Here is a 12,120-nt window from a genome sequence, read left to right as displayed (position 1 = left end):
GGTAGCATGCTCATTTAATGAACTATGTCTTAATCAACTTCTATTATGTGTCTAGGCGTTTTAGGGGGTATTTTAAATTAAGCTTAATTTTCATTGCTATAGAATTTGCCCTTTAACATATCTTCAAAAAATTTATGTTTTTGATGGAATGAATTTGAATGAATTTTAATTTTCTCTTTAAGCATTGGCTGGTTTTTTTCCTTTGATTTAATATATAGTTTTTGTATCAATATAAATACTAAATGACAAAATGACTGACTATTTAAACAAGCAATCCTGACAGAATTAAACATATTTTCATTTCCACTGAACTTTTAAACTCATTCAGTGGGGGACTGTTTCTCTGTCCCTTGGAATTTTTATTGGAATTGTGTTGAATCTATAATCAAATTGGGTAGAATTTGCCTCTTGATCATATCATGCCTTTCATTTCATGAACACAATATCTCTGTCCATAAATTTAGGTATTCTCTAATTTCTTCCTTAAAGTATTATATTCTTCACACACATATTCTATAGATAGTTTTTTGGAGTTATGTCTCAACATTTCTTTTGTTTGTACTTTTCTGTTTTTCTTCCTTCCCTCTGTGTTAGTTTTCTAGATACCACAACCAAATACCACAAACTAGATGGCTTAAAACAACAGAAACTTATTCATTCATAGTTCTGGAAGCTAGAAGTCTGAAATCAAAGGATCAGCAGGTTCAGTTTCTCCTGGGACCTTTCTTCTTGGCTCGCAGATGGCTGCCTCCTCGTTGTGTTTCATATGGTCTTTTCTCTACGAGCATGCATCCTTCCTCTGGATCCTCATTTCCTCTTTTTGTAAGGACACCAGTCAGCTTGGATTAGGGCTCGACCTAGGACTACATTTTAACCAAGGAACCTCTTTAAAAGGCCTTTATCACCAAGTACAGTCACATTCCTAGGAACTGGGAGTTACGGTGTCAATATGTGGATTTTTAGGAAGATAGAATTCAGTCAGGAAAACTTCCTTCCTCCCTGCCTGCCTTCCTTCCTTTCTTTTTCTTTGGTACTATTTTAAAGGGTATTATTTTCTTAAAAAAGAAAAAAAAGAAGACTTAAATTCCAATTGTTCATCTCTTATATATAGAAATGCTATTTAATTTTTTGTGGCAATTTGCATACCAAACAGCATATTGTCAACCTTTTCCATTAGTGCCTTAAACTTATTAACCATGATTATTTAAAATTTCCTATTGATTCTTTTATGTCTGTGTCACATCTGAGTCTCATTCTTATGGTCATTTTGTCTCTTCACAATCTGTTTTGTTTTGGTTTTCTTATGCCTCAGAATTTTTTGATGAGAGGCAAACATTTTCTGGGGGAGCAGCTTAGACTGAGATAATGTTCATGCCTGGGATAATGTTCATGTGTACACTTTTCCTTCCACTAGACCTTTATAGCAGGATTTCATTTACTAGACTTAGGACTTGGGTTAGGATTGATATTTTTGTTGCTATGGTTACTATTATTGCACATCAGATTTCAAAATTCTGTAGAGATAGCTTGTAGGCAGGGTGGAGGATGGTTTACCAAAGAAATGCTGGATTCTGAGATTTTGATTTTCAGTTTGCAGTGCCTTTAACACAGTATCTCTACATGTTCTTGTTCCTTTCTTGCCCCTTCATCAGCAATATTATGTTTCTACTTGTTATCTGTACCTTGTCAGCTTGTGATGGTTGGTGTGTTCATTGTTTTTCTGACAAAGCCTCAAACTTGGGCATGCAATTGTGTCACTGGGTCTATGAGTTGTGGCCTACCCAGTTCTCGTGTCCCTCTCTTAGCCATGGTTGTGGATTCAGCATATAATACTGTCTCTCATCCACAGTAGGATTTGTTTCCTGCTCCCTTTGCCATTCATAATGAATTTTCACTAATGACCTAAGGACTGCAGTTCTCGCCTTTCCTACTGATTAAGCCTTGTGCTCTCTACTGTAGATAGAGAATGTTGTAGGTTGAATTTGTCCCTCAGAAAATATGCTGGGGTCCTAACACCCAGCAGCTCAGAATGTGACCTTGTTTGGAGATAGAATCTTTATTAAGGTTAAAAAAAAAAAAAGTTAATGTGGTTATCAGAATGTGCCCTAATTCAATATGACTCATGTCCTTTAAAAAAAATTTGTATTTATTTATTTGCCTTTTTTTAAATTTTATTTTTGATGTCCTGGGTCTTTGTTGCTGCACAAAGGCTTTCTGGAGTTGCGGTGAGTGGGAACTAGTTTCTAATTGTGGTATGCGGGATTCTCATTGAGGTGTCTTCTCTTGTTGCAGAGCACTGGCTTTAGAGCTTGGGCTCAGCAGTTGCAGCACACAGGCTTCATTGCTTCCTGGACCAGGGATGGAAGCTATGTCTCCTGCATTGGCAGGCAGATTCTTAACCACTGGACCATCAGAGAAGTCCTCACATCATTTTAAAAAGGAAAAACTTTAGACACAAAACACAGATTCACAAAGGGAGAACTCCATGTGAACATGAAGACAGAGAACAAGGTGGTGAATTTACATTCCAAGGAAGCCAAACTCATCAGCCAACCACTAGAAGCTAAGACAGAGGCATAAAGATATTCTCACACTCAACAGAGGGCAGGAACTTACTGATACTTGGATCTCAGACTTCTAGCCTCTAGCCTCCAGAACTGTGAGGAAGAAAAAAAAAACAACAACTTAAGGTTAAGCCATTCCATATGCTTTGTGTTGCAATGACAGTCCTAACCAACTAAAACAGAGAAGACAAGGCTTTGTTGCACTGTTCGTCCTCTCACATAGCTGTTCTCTTCTGTCAGGGATGCCTCACTTCTTGGGTCTGTTTCCAATCTTTTCTGGGAGCACCTGATGCCTTTAATAGAAATAGAGCCTGTGACTCCCCAGTTTCTTATCTCCCAGAGGTTTCATGTTGTTACACAGTTTTTACTTATGGTCAGCTATTCTAGCTGAACTCTTTTCACCAGTGTCCAGTTCCATCAACCCAAGGTGATTGCTGGCCATGTCCTTGTGCTTCCTTCTCTGCATCCGTTGTCTCCCCTAAGAGCTGATGCAAGTTGGTTGTTCTCTGACCTCGATAAATTATATAATCAACGGACTTTGGATGGTTATTTTTTGTAAGCTATTTTTACTTGTTGGTTTTACTTTGTTTTGTCTTGTATTATGCTGTGCAGGAACATTTATTATGCTTTCTGTGAAATAATCATTGATCTTTAATTCAAAGCTGAGGAAATTCAAATCATTATATTTATTTTTTCTTTATTTCTTTTATCTCATAGCATTTTTCAGGTTCAATTATTTCTATTTTTTGCTTTGATATAATACTCTCTCTATATATCTATATCTATATCTATATCTATATATTTTTTTTGCCTGAAAGAAGGTCTGGGGATGGAATTTTCTGAGTTCTTGAACTTATAAGTCAGTATCTGTATGCTAAGTTGCTTTAGTCATGTCCAGTCTGTAGGCAACCCTACGGACTCTAGCCAGCCAGGCTCCTCTGTCCATGAGATTCTCCAGGAAAGAATATTGTAGTAGGTTGCCATGTCCTCCTCCAGGGAATCTTCCCGACACAGGGATCAAACCTGTGTCTCCCATGGCTCCTGAATTACAGGTTGATTCCTTACCACAGAGCCACCAGGGAAACCCCAAGTAAGTATTTATTTGCTATTAAATGTGATTGATACTTTGTCAGAGTAAATAATTTTGCATGCAGAACAATCTCTCAGAACTTAATAAACTACACTATTTACCAGTAAAATGTAAACTTGAAGATAACAAAGTTTGATATTTTTTATTCTCTTAAAAAAAAAAAAACCTCATGAGTATTTTTCACTTCTTTGTAATTTTTAATTTGCAATTGCCAAACTTTGAGAAAATTTGAACACATCTTTTCTGGATTATCTATGAATATTATTGTCAGATAGAAGAATAAATCATTGTCTGCCCCTGTTCTCATTTATGAGACCAATATTTAACATTTGAAGAATATTTCTACTTAGTTTATCTAGTAGAGGTGTTTTCCTCTTTTTAAAATGTCTATAGCATTCAGTACTTACCAAAGCAATATTTTATTAAAGCAATATTACATATTGGCATGTGTTACATTTCTCACTCTAGATTATAACTATTTTTAAGGTAGACCTAAGTCTTATTTTTATTGTTGCCAGGATTATAAGAATTCCAAATAAAACCTCTCAGATTCATTGAGGTTTCATTTATCTAAAAAGCAGTTTTAAGACATTTTAAAAAAGTGTACCTACTGTATACACATTCACACACCACAGTAGGTTCCCAATAGCCAGATATACTGTATGTTCACTTCAAATATATTTTCGGGTTACAATCAAGACACAGGGGGGAAAATTCCATTTTTATTCTACAATATTTAAGTAGATTTTTAACATCTTATAATGTGTCCATTACTGGGCATATAATGCAATATTAATAAAAGAAAATATAATAATATAGGATTTTGACTAGTATTTGGATTCTGAACTAGCAATTGTTCATATTTTCTATTTATTAGTAATCAGCTATCACTGAAAATTTATGTAATATGCAATAGGGTCCCCAATTCCATTGAATTCTTTGAACTGATTACACATCTCTGACTCATATACTATGGAACAATTTGAAATTGTAAAGGCACTGATGTACTTCATAGATTTCAATTTTCACATGAGATTTCTTTAGAACAAAATATGACCTGAACTTGTTTTAATCAGCTCTTGTTTGTTGAGAATTGAGAACTGAGGTTTTAGCTTTCTTTCTTTCTTTCTTTTTTTTTTTTTACCTGTGTCTTGGTGCTCCCTAGTGAATTCTCCTATTTTCCTTGTCAGATGCTTTAAGTCAGTATATCAACAGAAAGCATGTAGACAGTTTATCTTAAAATGATGAATGGAGTAAGTGAAAATCAGAATGAAGAAAGTCAATAATGCTAAAATTTCTACATAGCATTAATCTTAGAAATTTGAAAGTTATAGGAATTAAAAATAGTCACAGAAAAATGCCAGCCCTGTTGGGTGATTGACAAGGAGAGATTCAGAGTGTTTAGCAATATGCTTGCATTGCTCTTTGATCTAACATAAAAATGTTCAATTGTTTGGTTTTTGAGGTTAGAATCCAAACTTCTGCAACAATTCAACATCATATCATGTTGGACAAGTGTATGAATTTTAGAGTACAGTTTTTTCTTGGCCTATATGATCAGAATCTTTATTTTTTGAACATCTATTTTTTGCCTTATAATTCAGCCAGAAACTTTTATATATGTTTTTATTTAATTTTTATCACCATAAAAGGGAATCATTGTTTATCCTTATTTTTTAGCTGAGGAAATGAAAGCTCAGGGACATTGAGATAACATGCTGACTTCCATCATAGAGTGCATTCATTGGAATTGATTACGTAAACACATGTCTCTCAGTAGGAAAAATCTGAGTTCTTTTTATGCTTCCTCATGCTTTTTTTTTTTCTTTTTCCTGACATTCTTGTCTTCTTCTGTCCTAAACTTTACAAGGCAACTCTAATTCTCAAAAATGAACGGGTTGATTCTACATTTAAAATATTTGATTAAACCCGAGGGATCATTTTTGTTACATGGATCAGAGTTTCTCAACCTCAACAATGCTGACTTTTTGAGTTGGATAATTCTTTGTGTGAGAGGATTCTCCTGGGTATTTTGTGTCATTTAGGATGTTCAGCATGCTTGCTGGCCTTTACTTACTAGGTGCTACCAGCAGCTATGCATTAGGTTAACCAAAAATGTCTCCAATAATTTCCAAATTCCCCTGGGATAAACTTCCTTGACTGGACAACCATTCATGAACATAGATGGAAGGCTAACATTTATAGACCTGTTTGCTAATATAAGTTCCTTTCTCATATATAAATATCTTCAAAACATTTTTAAACATAAATTCAGAATATGCCACTTCTGACAGCAATTTGAGGAGATAATAAAAGTGAGGAAATAAGCAATATATGATTGCTGAGTATCTACCTTGTATAAGATTTGTCATATTTTTACTTGAATAAATATGTCTTTTATAATCAAAGTCTATGACTGTGAATTAAATCATTAATATTTTACAACTAATATAGTAAATGCATAGCCCAATCAAATAGATAGTCAGCTATGGACTTTTAATTTAAATTTTAAAAAATGTGGCACTAAACACTCCACATTCATAGTGATTTTTAATCTCTTCATAAGTAAATATATGGAAAAATATGTTTGAAAAATACTCATTCCATCTACTGCTGTGTTGTATACTTCAAGAATTAGCTAACTGAAACAGGTTGTCATCCTCTCACTTTGATTTCTTTAGTTTTTATTTTTATTGTTTATGGCACCTATCAAAAATCTTGCTTCTCATCAACTTGCAGCAATTTCTTTTAATTGACTGTGTGTTTCTGTGTCCATTCTTTAAAATAATGAATTTTCCACTGTTGGTGGTAATGTTAATTGATACAGCCACCATAGAGAACAGTATGGAAATCCCTTAAAAAAAAACTAGGAATAAAACTATCATTCAGTTCAGTTGATCAGTCGTGTCTGACTCCTTGTGATCTGATGAATCACAGCACACCAGGCCTCCCTGTCCATCACCAACTCCCGGAGTTCACTCAAACTCATGTCCATTGAGTCAGTGATGCCATCCAGCCATCTCATCCTCTGTCGTCCCCTTCTCCTGCTGCCCCCAATCCCTCCCAGCATCAGAGTACTTTCCAATGAGTCAACTCTTTGCATGAAGTGGCCAAAGTATTGGAGTTTCAGCTTCAGCATCAGTCCTTCCAATGAACACCCAGGACCGATCTCCTTTAGGATGGACTGGTTGGATCCCCTTGTAGTCCAAGGGACTCTCAAGAGTCTTCTCCAACACCACAGTTCAAAAATGTCAATTCTTCAGCGCTCAGCTTTCTTCACAGTCCAACTCTCACATCCATATACATGACCACTGGAAAAACCATAGCCTTGACTAGACGGACCTTTGTTGGCAAAGTAATGTCTCTGCTTTTGAATATGCTATCCAGATTGGTCATAACTTTCCTTCCAAGGAGTGGCGTCTTTTAATTTCATGGCTGCAGTCACCATCTGCAGTGATTTTGGAGCCCAGAAAAATAAAGTCTGACGCTGTTTCCACTGTTTCCCCATCTATTTCCCATGAAGTGATGGGGCCAGATGCCATGATCTTCGTTTTCTGAATGTTTAGCTTTAAGCCAACGTTTTCACTCTCCTCTTTCACTTTCATCAAGAGGCTTTTGAGTTCCTCTTCACTTTCTGCCATAAGGGTGGTGTCATCTGCATATCTGAGGTTACTGATATTTCTCCCGGCAATCTTGATTCCAGCTTGTGCTTCTTTCAGCCCAGCATTTCTCATGATATACTCTGCACATAAGTTAAATAAGCAGGGTGACAATATACAGCCTTGATGTACTCCTTTTCCTATTTGGAACCAGTCTGTTGTTCCATGTCCAGTCCTAACTGTTGCTTCCTGACCTGTATATAGGTTTCTCAAGAGGCAGGTCAGGTGGTCTGGTATTCCCATCTCTTGAAGATTTTTCCACAGTTTATTGTGATCCACACAGTCAAAGGCTTTGGCATAGTCAATAAAGGAGAAATAGATGTTCTTCTGGAACTCTCTTCCTTTCTCCATGATCCAGCGGATGTTAGCAATTTGATCTCTGGGTCCTCTGCCTTTTCTAAAACCAGCTGGAACATCTGAAAGTCACGGTTCACGTATTGCTGAAGCCTGGCTTGGAGAATTTTGAGCATTACTTTACTAGCATGTGAGATGGGTGCAATTGCGTGGTAGTTTGAGCATTCTTTGGCATTGCCTTTCTTTGGTATTGGAATGAAAACTGACCTTTTCCATTCCTTTGGCCACTGCTGAGTTTTCCAAATTTGCTGGCATATTGAGTGCAGCACTTTCATAGCATTATCTTTCAGGCTTTGAAATAGCTCCACTGGAATTCCATCACCTCCACTAGCTTTGTTCGTAGTGATGCTTTCTAAGGCCCACTTGACTATCATATGACCCAACAACTCCACTACTGGTACATACCCCGAGGAAACCATAATAAAAAAGACACATTGTCCCAATGTTCATTTCAGCACTATTTATGATAGCTAGGACTATTGGAAGCAACCTAGATGTCCTTAAACAATGAATGAAGAATTGTGGTACATATATACAACATTCAGTTCTGTTCAGTTCAGTCACTCAGTCATGTCCTACTCTTTGCGACCCCATGAATCGCAGCACGCCAGGCCTCCCTGTCCATCACCAACTCCCGGAGTTTATTCAAAGTCACGTCCATCGAGTCGGTGATGCAATCCAGCCATCTCATCCTCTGTCGTCCCCTTCTCCTCCTGCCCCCAATCCCTTCCAACATCAGAGTATTTTCCAATGCATCAACTCTTCGCATGAGGTGCCCAAAGTACTGGAGTTTCAGCATTAGCATCATTCCTTCCAAAGAAATACCAGGGCTGATCTCCTTCAGAATGGACTGGTTGGATCTCCTTGCAGTCCAAGGGACTCTCAAGAGTCTTCTCCAACACCACAGTTCAAAAGCATCAATTCTTCGGCGCTCAGCCTTCTTCACAGTCCAACTCTCACATCCATACATGACCACTGGAAAAACCATAGTTTTGACTAGATGGACCTTTGTTGGCAAAGTAATGTCTCTGCTTTTTAATATGCTGTCTAGGTTGGTCATAGCTTTTCTTCCAAAGAGTAAGCGTCTTTTAATTTCATGGCTGCAGTCACCATCTGCATTGATTTTGGAGCCCCAAAATATACTCAGCTCTAAAAAGGAACATATTTGAGTCAGTTATAATAAGGTGGATGAACTTAGAGCATATTATACACAGTGGAATGAGTCAGAAAGTGAAAAATGAATATCATGTATTAATGCATATATATGGAATCTAGAAAGAGGATACTGATGAACCTATTTGCAGGGCAACAAAAGAGATGCGGACATAAAGAAGATATTTGTGCACACAGCGGGGGAAGGAGAGAGTGGGACGAACTGAGAAGAGTAGTGTGGAAATGTATGCATTACCATATGTTAAATAAATAGCCAGTGGGAATTTGCTGCATGATGCATGGAGCTCAACTCTGATGCCCTGTGACAACCTAGAGGGATGGGATGGGGTGGGAGGTGAGAAGGAGGTTCAAGAGGGAGGGGACATATGTATACCTATGCTTGATTCTTGTTGAAGTATGGCAGAAACCAATACAAGATTGAAGTATCCTCCAATTAAAAATAAATACATTTGTAAAATACTAATAAATTTTCTAAGCTAAAATCATGCTTTGAATACTCTTTTTAATTCTGTAATGTCTCTCAAGATGACATTTTTAGTGTTAGAAAAATTATTTAGGTGATCAGTAAGAAAGAGAAATAGTTTTTCTCAAAACCATGTGTATTCCTTAAACAGCTATCAGTAAAGACGCTATTAATCGGCTGTACCCCAACACAAAATAAAAAGTTTTTAAAAATTAAAATGAAAACACTATTAAAACTTATCCATTAGGCCTATAAAATTGGCATATTTGATAGATGTAAAATATAAATTCCCAGTTATTTGCTTTGTATAGCTGAGGTTCATTTTTCTTTTTGAATTGAGTGTAATAGAAATCACTTTGATGAAGAAATAATGAAAAATCTGCCCTTGACTAGATGCATTTTAAAATAGTTTCACTCAGATGTTACAGGAATGGAAAAATCATGTTAACTGGAATGTCCTCATTGTGAGATAAACAAACTGCACTTCCTTACATTTAAAACAGTTGCAGTTTTTGATTTAGCTGTGATTCACCATCTGCTTCATGGAAAGCGGTGTCAGCCCTGGAACTGAGATAAGCAGTTTATGATATCAAATAGATAAATAGAGGGGAGCCATCACTCTCTGTCAGAAAGTATGGTTAGGCAAACCAATTTCCATATATTACATTTCCTGCTAGCGTTTTTATGTTTCCACCTTCTCACTTACATTGGAGCACTGACATTGAACGCATTTTTCCTGCTTATCTTGCATGCATTGAAGAAGTCCAAAGCACACAACTGTATTTCTATTTGACACATGCTGAACACTGACATATGATACCCACAGAGAGTGACAATGAGGTACAAACGAAACATCAATTTGTTTAGTGAAATCTTTAGATACTCTTGTCTGTTCTATGAGTTGAATGAATTCACTAGTTTTCGTTACTTTTAAGAGAATACCACCTAATAATTTCATTCATTATTATTAAGTCTTGTGTATGTATCAATGTCTTACTTAGCTAAAAGCATCAAAATGACTAATGCAGTGATTGGTGTCAGTTTGGGAAATCACGAGAACAACTTCAATGCAGTCATTTGTATGTGTGAGTTTTTTAGAGTAACTATAATTCCATTAATACAATGAACATAGTAACTTCACTTATAGATTATATTTTTGACTATTAAAAATGGATTTCTAGGTGATAGTAACTGGTTATATTTTCTCATGTAGCTATTAAATGTAGGGAGGGATGGAGGGTATTTTAAATGGATTATTTGATTAAATCCTTACAGTAGTCCTGTGACTCTTTTCATAGATAAGGAAACTGAGGTTCAGTAGTCCAGGTAACTCAACTGAGGCCAAAAAGATATTAAGTGTCACAGTTGAGAATAAAACTTATGTTATGTTTCATAGATGTGACTCTAGTTGATTGTTTAACACTACCACTTTTATGGTTTCCATGACCAAGACATAGATATTATTTTGGTAATCTGGTTAATTATAGAAGAGTTGTTCTGTGAACTATGGTCATACTGCATTCGTCACTGAAGCAAAGATGTATTTTTCTCTTACCTTTTCCTCTGTTTTTTTTTTTTAATTTTAAAACTTTAATTTATCACAATAATAATGTGCATAGCATTATAATATTTCTGTATGTCTTATAACAAATGTAAAGATCAAATCCCTACCTGAAACCTCCTCATCAGATACCTGCTTTTTGGAATACTAAATATATTTAGTGTTCTTAGTTGACACTTCTAGCATTTATTTTTGTATTTTTAGATAAAATGATTATCCTACTACTTACATTTTTAATTTAAAATCTTGTCTATTGATTTTCTGTGGACAAATATGAGAACTTGTCTCTCCTTACTGGTCCCCTCAAACATATATGTGTGTCCTCTTGTACTTCTAATATAGTCATGATATAATTTTTGCCTTTATAAATACTCAGTGTTTTCATGAGTATAACTAGGTAAATATTGTTCACAATTCAGTCACCTGTGTACTATAACTGAGTTTCATTTCTAGTAAGTTTTTTCCTTGCAGTCAATAGTTGCTAATATTTTAACTTTATATATAACCCTATCTCCAATTGTCTAAAACTATTATTGTGTCTGATTGATCTAATCTGATCAAACAGAATCCTCCATCTTTCTTCAAATTGGACTTGGCCACTTGGCCTGCTGCAGGCATCCCCGGTGGCACTACTGGTATAGAATCTACCTGCCAATGCAGGTAGACATAAGAGACACAAGTTTGATCCCTAGGTTGGGAAGATCCCCTGGAGGAGGGCAGGTCAACCAACTTCAGTGTTCTTCACTAGAGAATCCCATGGACAGAGGAGCCTGGCAGGCTGCTGTCCACAGGGTCACAAAGAGTTAGAAAAGACTGAAGTGCCTTAGCATCAATGCACACACTTGGCCAGCTGCAGAGCCCTTGTTCTGGGTCTTCACTTTATCATCAGTTTAAAGAATTCTCTTCCTCTCTCTTCCATGTTGGTCTTCCCATTTCCAGAATCTCATGATTTTTTTTTTCTTTTTTTTTTACTTTCTCGTTTTCTGAAACGTATTCTACAACATCTTCCTGGGAATGAATAAATGGAAAACAAATGTTTGAATCACTAGGTAAATTAATGTCCGCTTGCTTTAGTTGAGGTATAATAGACATATAGCATTAGCTTAGCTTCAGGTATACAACTTGCACCTACTCTCAAATGATCTTAAGTCTAGTTAATGTTCATCTGCATACATAGTTCCTTTTCAATAACTTAATTAATTTATTATTTTTGACTGTGCTGGGTCTTTGTTGCTGTGCAGGCTTTTCTCTAGCTG

This window comes from Bubalus kerabau, chromosome 2 (genome assembly GCF_029407905.1).
Source record: "Bubalus kerabau isolate K-KA32 ecotype Philippines breed swamp buffalo chromosome 2, PCC_UOA_SB_1v2, whole genome shotgun sequence".
NCBI classification, from domain to species: Eukaryota; Metazoa; Chordata; class Mammalia; order Artiodactyla; family Bovidae; genus Bubalus; species Bubalus kerabau.
This window is presented reverse-complemented; position numbering follows the sequence as displayed.